Here is a 12500-nt window from a genome sequence, read left to right on the forward strand (position 1 = left end):
GCGGTTGACATCCAGCCAGAAGCATTATATACCAAAGTGCAGGCTGAGAACAGTATTCTGTGTTTTGTAGACCAGTGTTTCTCAAATGGGGGTATGTGTACCCCAAGGGGTACTTTGGATGACTGCAGGGGGTACGGGAGCATTTTTTTCTTCGTTTTTGTCGCCATTTAAAAAAGAAAAAGCTTTTTGTCACCATTTTCGATCTGTTCTTGCCTTCCTTCCTTCCTTCCTTCCTTCCTTCCTTCCTTCCTTCCTTCCTTCCTTCCTTACTTCCTTCCTCTACTGTCTTATTTTTTTCTCCAAGTTTGTCAAAAAATTTTGTTGCTTTATAAAAAAACGATTCCGCCTTTTTCAAGTTTGTCTTCCTTCTTTCTACTGTGTTATTCTTACAAGTCTGTCTCTTTTTTCTAAGTTTTTGATACTATTTTCCACCTATTCTTGCCTTACTTCCTTTTTTCTACCGACTTTTTCCAAGTTTTTACAGTTTTTTTTCCAAGTTTTTGTTGCCTTTGTTCATCAGCATTTACATGTTTTTCAGTGACATGGCTGTTGTTTAGTAAATCTATCACAGGTCAGGGGGTACTTGGCTTTAAAACACAATTCAAATGGGGTACATTATTTAAAAAAGTTTGAGAACCACTGGTGTAGACGATAGAGATTAATTATGTACAACAGTGTATAGTTAAGTAGATAAATACAGGTTTTCCAGATTACATGTCTAGAGTGACAGATAAGGAGTATAGAAAGTTATATACAGAGAGTTATCTGACCTGTCTTCAATCCTTCTTTTGTCTTTTGCCAATTCAAACCAACAAGTCAACATGGACATTGATCCCTAGTTAAGAGAACTCACAACCAGGCAGCAATGCACACCAGAGCTGGGGCTCTAGCCCTGAATATTTGGGCCTTCTTCTGTCTTTTAGAGGCTGTCGCAGGTTCTGTTTTAAAGCTAGAGCAATGTGTTGGTATCAGGGATCCATGCTATGCTAGCTTGTTGGGAGGAGGGCTAAATAACACTTCAAAGTTAGGCTACATTTTGGCAAAGGGGAAAACTGGCATGGTCCGTTGACCTCTGACCTTCAGATATCTGAATGAAAACTGTTCTCATTTACAGACACACACACACTTTATGATAATACAGTTATTCTCAGTTTGTAGTGTTATTTTCCCCCTCTCATTCCCCCTGCTCTGGTGTCTCCCCCTCTCATTCCCCCTGCTCTACTCTACAGATTAGTTCTTCTACTGGAGATAAAAACACTTGGTGCACCGAGATCACTTCTGGCTCATAACTCAAACACTTAAAAACCCAAACGTAACGGTGAAGATGGAGCCTGAGACTCTTGTAGATTCAATGAGCCCAAATGGAAGAAATAAATGCCCCCGATGCCCCGATGTTTGCGACATCTTGCTCCGCTAGAAATGGGCGGGATGGTTTACACGTGTACACTAACTAAACTCCACCTGGACACTAACTGAACTCATGTTTTATACTTTTAGAGACAGATTATTAGTCATATTTTCCACTTTCACTGAGTTCATTCTTTTAACCCTCATGTTGGCCACGGTTCAAATTTGACTCGTTCTCAAAACGTCTCTATCAGAAATATGGGTTTCTTTTTAACCAAATTAAAAAAATTAAGTACAATTGCAAGTAATCGATTGCTACTTTCATTGAATTGTGGGTATTCAATTTTATAGCATTTGAAAAAAATTTAAATGGTTTCAAAACCTGACTAAACTTTGACATCCACACGTCTGTGATTCTCCACCAACATACATTCCTCTAATATTATTCAAAATCATTCATCATTTCAACATCAGGTATAATATCGTATAAATTAGATTTATTGACCACGAATTCCAAAAATACGTGTAAAACAAGTGGTAATAAGTTGGTGTTAGTGAAAAATAGCATCTAAAAGGTAAGGTCAAAATCATTGAAAAAAGTGTGAAAAATATCAGAAAATGTGCCAAAAATATTAAAAAGTGTTGAAATACGCAAGTAGTGAAGGACAACAAGTGCAGGTCGACCAGAAGACAAGACGAGAGTTAACCAACTTCAGTCCTGATCTAGACCAAATATTCTCAATGTTAACCCTTTAAATGATTGTTTCCATCGCCCTTGGTCTGAACATCCCAACCCCTAAATAACCTTTAGTTTAACCCTCGAGATGTCTCCCCGTCCACGCTGCAACTTTTTGTTTTTCTGGGTCGAAATTTTAAATTAAAACTCTTTTTTCAACACTATATTCGCTTTCCCCAATGTTTTTGGCACTTTTTTCAAAAAAAAATTGTCTTGTTTTTCTGCAATTTTGAAGCTTTTTTCAATTTTTTTGTCAGTTTTTCCAATGTTTTGTCAATTCTTTTGTTTTTCTGACATTTTTGCCACTTTTTTTTTTAACGTTCTTTTATTTTTATTTTTTTTAAATGCTATAAATTTGAATAAAACACCCACATTCAATGAAAGAAGTGAACTTGTGAAGAGTAATGGTTGTATGGAACCCACATTTCTGTTAAAGAAACGTTTTTCAAAATGGGACAAATTTGACCCCAGAACAACAGGAGGATTAATATTACATTACATTACATGTCATTTAGCTGACCCTTTTATCCAAAGTGACTTACAATTGCTCTATATGTCAGAGGTAACACGTCTCTGGAGCAACTAGGGGTTAAGTGTCTTGCTCAGGGACACATTGGTTGATGTATCGCAGTGGGAATCGAACCCAGATCTCCCACACCAAAGGTGGCATGTGTCATATCCACTGGGCCATCACCACTCAAAACTTTAAAAACTAATAAACTGAAGTTTGTCTGTAATGATCCGTTAGAATTCAACACAACTCTTTTTAGTGTATCTCTGAGAAGAAGAGTTAAAAAAACATCTGCAGACGAATCTGCATTTTATACATAAACACGTTGAAGTGAAACTGAAATAAAGTCTCATTTATGAGATGTTTCTGTGCAAAGTTTCTCAAAGTTTACTGCAGATTCTTAGTTACTGCTTTTAATGTTTTATTGTTTTTAATATGCTTAATGTTCTGTTTTAATGACGTGTCTCTGAGTCCTTTGCTTTTTAAATAAATATTATTATTATTATTATTATCAAACATTTATTCCTACTTTAATATTTAGTTTTTGCTTCAACAGTTTGGAAAGTTTAAGTTTCATTATGATTTAATTGGTAATACGAAAGGGAAGAGAGAGGGGAAATGACATGCAGCAAAGGGCCGCAGGTCAGAGTCAAACCCGTGGCCGCTGTGTCAAGGAGTACACCTCTATGTATGGGCGCCCGCTCTACCAACTGAGCTATCTGGGCGCCCAATCGTTGCTTCTCTTAATATTATATTTTTACGTAGAACTGTAATTTTAATTTTGATGTAAGTTTGTACTTAAGTGTTAATTCTGCAGTTTCCTGGAAAACTCAGAGAGTTTAACTATAAAGCTGCAGATGAATCTTCTGATGACTGACATGTGTCTGACCTCCAGCTGCTGCCGTCCGTCAGAGACCCCCCTCTGGACCCCCACCAGGGTATCTGTATTTATAGCCTCAGTCTCTGTTTCCTGAAACTGAACCCTTCAGACACTCAGCACATTTCTATCAGCTGCTGCTCACCGCTGAGAGCCACCGGGACACTTTGGGCTCTTTAATATTTCCTTCAGTTTGGCTTAAAGCTCAGATCCTAAAATAAACTGAGTCTCCAAAAACACACTCAAACTCAGGAAAGCAATCTCCCATTAAATCCAGAAATGTGTCTAAAGAGGCCAAAAGTGTAAAAGAAAAGCGTCAAAAAAAGCATCTAAAGTTTTCAAAAAGTGTTTAAAAAAATGCCGAAAGCGTTTAAAGTGTAAAAGATAAAAAGCTGTCCAAAAAAGTGTCCATAGTGTAAAAATGTGTCCAAAAAAGCATCTGAAGTTTAAAAGAAAAGTGGTGAAAGCATCATACAAGCCCCAAAAAAGCATTATAAGTGTCTAAATTGTAAAATAAAGAATTTGTCTTTCCTTCAGTCTGCCTGTTGAACCCTCAGATCCTAAAATAAACTGAGTGTCCAAAAACACAGATGCTCAGAGACCCTGAAGGACAGAAATGTCCCAAAAAATCCTCTTTATTTATGACATAGAATCAATAAAACATGAACTAAGGATTAATATCGCTAGATAAATAAATATTATTATGATTATTCATGTTGGGAATGTTGTTTCAAGAGTGTGAAAAGTTTCAACATGATTCATTTGGTCGATTTGTTTGGTCAGTTTGATCCTAAAAGTTGTCGTTAGCAAAGTTATTGCTTCTCTTAATGTTATATTTTTATAATTTTATAAAGAAATTTCACATAGAAAACCGCCAAAAGCATCTAAAGTGTAAAAATGTAAAAAGATTTTCTGTAAAGTTTAGATTCCCAAAAGTCCAGATTTGAACTTCAGTTATAAAAATATAACATTAAGAGAAGCAATAACTTTGCTAACGACAACTTTTAGGATCAAACTGACCAAACAAATCGACCAAATGAATCATGTTGAAACTTTTCACACTCTTGAAACAACATTCCCAACATGAATAATCATAATAATATTTATTTATCTAGCGATATTAATCCCTAGTTCATGTTTTATTGATTCTATGTTGTACATAAAGAGGATTTTTTGGGACATTTCTGTCCTCCAGGGTCTCTGAGCGTCTGAGTGTTTTTGGAGACTCAGTTAATTTTAGGATCTGAGGGTTCAACAGGCAGACTGAAGGAAACACAGATTCTTTATTTTACACTTTAGACACTTTTAATGCTTTTGGGGCTTTTATCGTGCTTTTACCACTTTTCTTTTAAACTTTAGACACTTTTTTGGCCACATTTCTACACTTTAGACACTTTTTTGGACAGCTTTTTATGCTTTTGGCTTTTTTTAAACACTTTTTTAAAACTTTAGATGATTTTTTTTACCCTTTTCTTTTACACTTTTGTCCTCTTTAGACACATTTCTTTTTTTTGACGGTAGTTCATGTTTTATTGAAACTTCAGCTCCAATCCCAGTTTACATCAGATTTAAAAGCACCAAAGGTTTTGAACAAAGGGTAAAAGAAAAAAGGTGGAAATATTTGTCGAAAAAAGGTTAAAATACAAGTTGAAAAACAAATCAATAAAATGTTGGAAAAAGCAAAAAACCCACAAAAACCAAGCGTTGAAAATGTGACAAAAGAGCGTAAAACAAAACGACAAATGCAGAACCAGAAATGTCAAAAACTTACGACTACGATTTTCCCGAATCTAATGGATTCTGATTCACTAAGTTGCGATTACATTTCATATTCTATGAATCAAGTTAGTTATTAGTTAGTTAGTAGATTCTCAGAGAACAAACAGGAAGCAACCTCAGGTGTGTTTATAATGCGCCAGGTTCATGTTTACATTACTGGGACTAATATGTAACTTTCTAATATTATCTTACATATCTGAAAATCATCTAATCACAACAGGATAACAAGAACGCTTAGGTTTTATATTGTTTTTTTTAGTAGTCGGATTTTCCTGTGAAGTCACAAAATTTTTTTGCAAAAGTTTAAGACGGCGCAGTACACATTCTGACAGGTCACAGATTTCTTTGTTACTGTTAGAGTATCCAGCCAGGTAACTTTGTCACAATATTTGTTTCCTGTGTGTGCAGAGTGAAGGACACAAGCCTGCCGTCAGACAGACAGACAGAGAGAGGGACAGACAGACAGACAGAGAGGGAGAGACAGACACACACACACAGTCAGCCAGTTGAGCAAGGTAAAAGGTAGCATGAGATGTCTTTATAAAGGCCTAATTGTATTGTAATGTTATATTAGAAGTTATCTGCTGTAGTTATGGCTGATACTGGGGCAGGACCATCACAAGAAAGAAGGACATTAAACAACTAAAAGATAAAAGGGAAAGACGACGGGTAATACCGACTTAAGGTTTAAGTTACAGTATGCAACAGTTGAAATGCAGCGATGGTGCATCTGTAACTTACTCTCTTAACCCTCGTCTTGTCTTCCATTGGACCGTGCACTTGTTCGTCCTCCCGGGATTTTACACTTCCTTTCACTACCATGTATGAACATCACTAACACCAACTTATTACTAGTTTTACACTTATTTTTGGAATTTATGGTCAATAAACCTTATTTATAGGAAATTATACCTACTTCTTGAGTTAAAATAGCAAAAACTAGGAATTATTCAGACTAATAATAAAGGAAGGATAATCACAGACTGGTCAACGTTCAGTCAGGATACTGTTTCTAAACATTTAGATTTATTTTTTTTCAAATGAAAAACTATTTAAAAGAACACCCACAATTCAATGAAAGTAGAGATCCGATCTTTTGTCGTACTTGTGAAGCGCATTGTATAGAATCATCCGTGTTATTTTGGGTACAATTAGGTAGTAACATAGAAACCCATATTTCTGATATAGATATTTAGAAAAAGGGTCAAATTTGACCTGAAGACAAGACAAGGGTTATTGTAAATAAATGATTTTCTGTCTGAGCAATACATTCATCTCAACTATTTGACCTCCCTGTAACGCTAAGTCAGTAATCTACAGCAGCGTAAAGAAAAGAGCTTTACGACAGCAGCTGTGGTAAAAACACTACCACTTTAGTCCAAAGGGGCTGCTAGAATCAACACAAACTTAAAGTTACATATAGCCACTTACATAACCTTTTTAATCTCATAAATGTTTTACACATTTTCATGTCAGTTTCTAATTCATTACACAGTTTAAGTCTTTCTTTTGACCTTTTACACACCCGGTGTTACATTTAAAATAACAATAAATAAAAATGTTACGTGACACAATTAACTCACTGGGTAATACAGCAGCGTAAAGAAAAGAGCTTTACGTCAGCAGGTAAAAACACTACCACATTAGTCCAAAGGGGCTGACGAACTGAGCCCCAAAAAGTTAGTTTAAAAGACTTTTTTACTCAAACATCCACGGTGAAAAGACAGATAGTAAAAGATCCATTTCTGGGTTTTATTCATCGATGTCATATCACTCAAACAAAGATAAATTTTAACTGGAGAATCGGTTACTTTAACCCTGCTTTAATGAACTAGAACAGATCATTACAACCACACTTCAGTCAAAGATTTATAAATTAAAGAATATTTAAGAGTTGTGACGTTCGGACAATTGAACTGGAAATATTTTTTCAATTTTGTGTCTTTGTTTACAAACATTTTAGTGGATCTTTGAGAATAAAAGAGTTAAAAATCTACAGAAAAACTTGCATTTCACACATTATAAAAGTTAAGTCTTAAAAGTTCTTAGAAATTCTATAAAATTCTTAAAAAGTCTTAAAAGTCTTTAAAGTCTTACATTTCAGAATCTAAATGTATAGGGCTTAAAAAGTATTTAAAAAAGTTTAAATACATATTTTATTCGTATGATTCAATTACTTTTTTTAATGAAATTTAGCAACTACAATTGTATGAATTTAGTGATAAAGTCTTCAGATTTAATTGTTATAGAGCCCAGTCTTGTTATGAATAAATGTCTTTACCAAACACAGATGAATAGGTCACTAGGGCTGTGCAATCAATCAAACTTCGATTATGATTTCAGCTTCTAACAATCACAGAAACAATGTCAATGAGTAACATTTTGTTGCACATTATAATTTGACAGTACTCTTATTTTTTATCTTGTGTTCTGAATGACTCCCCGAAGGCTAAACTCACCCAGCAAACATTTAAATATTTTTTGTTTATGTATTTATTTTAAGTGTAATTCAAAAATGTTCAAACAGGAAAAGTATGAAGGGAAATGTCACAGCTGAAGGTGTTTTCACTGCTGATTTGTTTAACTGTTCTTTGTTTTTTAACTTCAGTAAATGCAACATCTTTGCACATGTCAAAGAGGAGTCGTAGTAAATCATCCTGATTTCAATTTTTACCTAAATACTTTAGAATAAAAATGTGAGAATTGTGATTTTTTTTCCCCAAAACGAGCAGCCTAAAAGGGGCATTTTCTATTTATTCCCCGACGGATTCATCTCATGAACTAACAGCATAATCTCAGTCAGTCTGAACACTAATAATAATGATAATAGACTATAATAACTAATAGATTAGGAAGGTAAAGAGTGTGAAGCTGGGAAATTGTCTCTGCTGCAGATATTTCAGAGACTTTACATGAAACATGAAGTGACTTCTGTCTGCTGTCACGTACAAAACAGGCAAGACACAAGATATGATACAAAAAGAAATGACAAAACAAACAATAAATAAACATATTATTATATAATTAACTAATGCCTAGCATCCACTATCAGACTGTGAAATGTGTGACTCCATCTCACAAAGACAATCTGTCATGATGTTTCTGAGTTTTTAGTCTCAGACTAGAAGATTTTAAAATTTAGGATAATATCATAACACATTTGATTTTGTCTCAACTCTAGCAAGACTCAGGATTTAATACCAAGATTGGACATTTGTGGAATAATTTAAAAAGTTGTTTTGGTGGAAGGTCAGCATGAAAAGTTCGTCACAGTATTTGTTTCCCGTGTGTGCAGAGTGAAGCACAAGCCTGCTACGAACAACACACACACACAGAGAGAGAGAGACACACACACACACACACACACACACACACAGACAGAGACACACACACAAACACACAGACACACACACACACAGAGAGCGAGACACACACACACACACACACACACACACACACACAAGACAGTGGAATCACATGGAAGGCAGAAGGTCTGCATTAAATGTTCGTAGCAGCCTATGTACATCTGCAGACACACAAAAAACATAACTGCAAGATTGAGAAATTATGTTTTCAACTTCACACTTTAAAGTTTCTTTTAATATCAGTTACTCTTCTAAAAATCCACATGAAACGCTCCTTACATCAGCATGAATTGGATCCTCCGTGGACTTTTTTTTGGGATTACAAATCCCGAAAAAAAGGAAAGGTTGGCATACCTGAAACTAATCAGACAGCAGAGAAGCATGGGACTAGGAATACAAACTGTTCGTCTAACATTGTGGTAATCATACTTCTACTAAAGTAAAGAATAACTTTTACTCCTGAGGTTTTGCTAATGTTTATATACTTTAAAGTTATTTTCATTTTAACTTTATTTAAAGAGTTTTCTAACTGTTACTTCGTTTGACTGCTTTCATTGTTTCTTTGTATTTTAAAAATCCTTTTTAACATTGAGAGGATAACAGATGAACAAACAGCCTTTTGGCTCATTCTGGCATCTTAAAGCCATCATGTTTAGTCATATGTTTCATAATCTGCACTGTCCACTTCTTAAATAAACTGAACTGAGTTGAAGTTCGCTCTATAAATAAAGCAGTGATGCATCATTGTGTCTGATCTGTGATTGGACAAACAGGAATTAGACAAATATATAAATAAAGCCTCATATTTCACAGCTGTTCTGTGAGTGTCACATTATACCTTCTACTTCTGTTGTCCTCGGGTCAAATTTGATCCATTTTGGGGTTTTCTTTAACCAAATTGTCAAAAAAAAAATAACCTGGATGGTTCCCTACAACGCTCTTGCCAATAAAATAAAGGATGAGTTCCCTACTTTCATTGAATTTGGGTGTGATTTGAAAAAAAGATTGCAAAAAAAGAACATTAAAAAAGTGACAAAAATGTTGAAAAAAAAGCTTTAAAAAATGTCAAAAAGCACAGAAAAAAAATTAACGAAAACATCAGAAAAAGTGACAAAAGTGTCAAAAAAGACAACCTTAAAGTTTTAATTTTAAATTTCGACCCAGAAAAACTAAACGTTGCAGGTAGACAACACGAGAGTTAAATATGTTTTAGTATATTTTTTTAGTTTAGTGCAACATGGACATGAACACCATCAGCAGCTTCTGTACCAGTGGAATAAAAAGTGCTTTTTTTAAATTTATTTTATGATTTTATAAAAGAACCACAAAGAAATTAATGCGCCAACATTAAATATCACAGAAGATAGAAACACAATGAAGTGCGAAGGCTTATTTGTGCAGGACATCAACAATACATTACAAACTTCATATGAAAAGTTATAAAAACACACACACTGTGTTTCTTCACATCGGACACAAAGATTAAACATTAAAGCTATTCCTTTACAGTTCTCCAAACATTTATTTTGCATGTACAGTATGTGTAGCTTCATACTTCTGAGACATTACACCTGGCCTGGACAAAAACTAACTCAAACTAACTAAAACTGGAAAACACACCCTGACAACTAACTTAAACTGAAGTTAAATGAAATCCAAAACTCAAAACTAAAATAAATAGGAACCGACTAATAAATTCTAAAGTATAATCACCGTGGTTGGAACAAACTCTATTTACAGATCCTGCGTGAGCGACAGATATGGCAGTGGCCAAAAATACCCAGTGGGTGGAGTTTGATTGACAGCCACCATGTGGCACATAGCTGCAGCTGATTCCCTTAAAAAGCCATCAGAGCGCTCACAGTCCTCTCTCCTGCTATCAGCGGCTATTCTTGGCTTTCCTGCTGCATGTGGCTGCCTTTACCTCAACACGCAGACATGTCAAACACACAGAAAACTAATTCTGCTTTAGGTCCTCATAAACCACAATCTGCAGGTCCTCATAAACCACAATCTGCACAGAGTCCTGATAAACCACATAAGTGAGCGCAGGGAAAAACCGGTCGTGCGGGGACACGCTGGTGGAAACTACTCACTTGTATCCACAAGAGTGCCTGAAAGTGATGGGACGTAGCCCAGGGACTCAGACAGGAAACAGTCTCCTTATCCAGAAAGATTCGCCCAGAAAAATCCAAGGTGAGAACAGTCGAGCCTCCAAATCCCCCCCCTTCTGATGGAACAAAACTACACAGTACACTGACAGTGTAGTTTTGCGTTGCCTCCGTGCAATCCCTCCACCCGAGGCGAGGCTGGGAATGCTTCAACTGCTCAGGAGGGCCCAGATGGTGCTTTACGTCTTTATACCAGGGAGGACAACCTGCATCATCACCTCGCAGACGCTACCGATTGGCCGGCCGGACCCTCAGAGGGTGGGGGGCATGTGGGATGGGTTGCCAGGTCTGTATGACAGCCCAATGGACAATCACAACCAGCCCAATGGCCAGAACTAACTGTTCCCCAGCCAACACATATTCCAAACTGGAAAAAAAAGGCCAGTTTTGTTTATAATATGTAAAATAAGGTCTGTTAATAAGTAAGAAGTAAGAAATCCCTTTGGATATGATCTTCAACCAAGATGATCCATGTTTTACAGATAGAACAGCAGCTCACAAAGCTTGTTTCATATTAAATATGACTCAAAACAGACACACAGACACACAGACACACACACACAGAGACACAAGCACACACAAACACACACACACACTTTAACTGTAACATTACTGTGTGTTTGGGGTGGGATAGGGGGACAATAATGACTGTAGATTTGTATGACTTCATGTGTCTGTATTATATATGTTGTACTGTAAATACTTTTTTTGTAAATACTTTGTATTTTAATGCGCCATCTACCTGCCCAGGGACTATGGGCGGAAATTAGCAATTTGCTACAACCTGGCACAAAGACACTAAGGAGGCCTGACGTAAGCCCAGACGGATCAAGGTAACTGGTCCACACACAGACCGTTGTCAGGGTAACTGGACCCGCACACACAGACACGTTGTCAAGGTAACTGGACCCACACACACACAGACACGTTGTCAAGGTAACTGGACCCACACACACACACAGACACGTTGTCAAGGTAACTGGACCCACACACACACAGACACGTTGTCAAGGTAACTGGACCCACACACACACACAGACACGTTGTCAAGGTAACTGGACCCACACACACACACAGACCTGCGTTGTCAAGGTAACTGGACCACACAGAACCGTTGTCAGGTAACTGGACCACACACGAACCGTTGTCAGGAGTAGCTGGACCCAGTGGTACTGTATAAGAGCTTTAGACGGCGGCCTTCAGCTGATGGACCAGCCTGGTTAGCCTGGTTAGTCTGGTTAGCCTGGTTAGCCTGATTAGCCTGGTTAGTCTGGTTAGCCTGGTTAGTCTGGTTAGCCTGGTTAGCCTGATTAGCCTGGTTAGTCTGGTTAGTCTGGATTGCCTGGATTGCTCAGTTAGTCTGGTGTTTAGGGGCAAGGTTGATCCACAGCCTCCTGAAATATTTTTTAAAGTTCACTCCTTTTCGTCGTCTTTCCGCTGGTCCATCCGGTTACACATGCCACACCACACTGTTTCCACATATACACAGGCACACACACACACACGGTTTCACACACACACACAGGCCACACACACACATATGCCACACACATGCCACACACACAGACACCACACACACACACACACACTGTTCTATTTCCGTTATGGGTCTTTCTGTCCTGGTGTCCTCCAGATGTGGCTGTCCACTGTATGTGTGTGTGTGTGTGTCCTTGTGTGTGTGTGTGTGTGTGTGTGTGTGTGTGTCTTTGTCTTT

The 12500-nt window shown here is 37.0% G+C and overlaps 1 protein-coding gene across 1 annotated transcript in view; it reads right to left on the bottom strand.

The window, feature by feature from the left end:
• LOC120569501 (titin-like) overlaps positions 1 to 10931 on the bottom strand; it is a 276128-nt gene extending 265197 nt beyond the window's left edge. The window contains 1 exon segment of the mRNA XM_039817355.1: positions 10712 to 10931. The gene's annotated coding sequence lies outside the window, so the exon portion shown is untranslated.
• Positions 10932 to 12500: the final 1569 nt, after the last annotated feature.

The sequence above is a fragment of the Perca fluviatilis genome, chromosome 12 (assembly GCF_010015445.1).
Source record: "Perca fluviatilis chromosome 12, GENO_Pfluv_1.0, whole genome shotgun sequence".
NCBI lineage: Eukaryota > Metazoa > Chordata > Actinopteri > Perciformes > Percidae > Perca > Perca fluviatilis.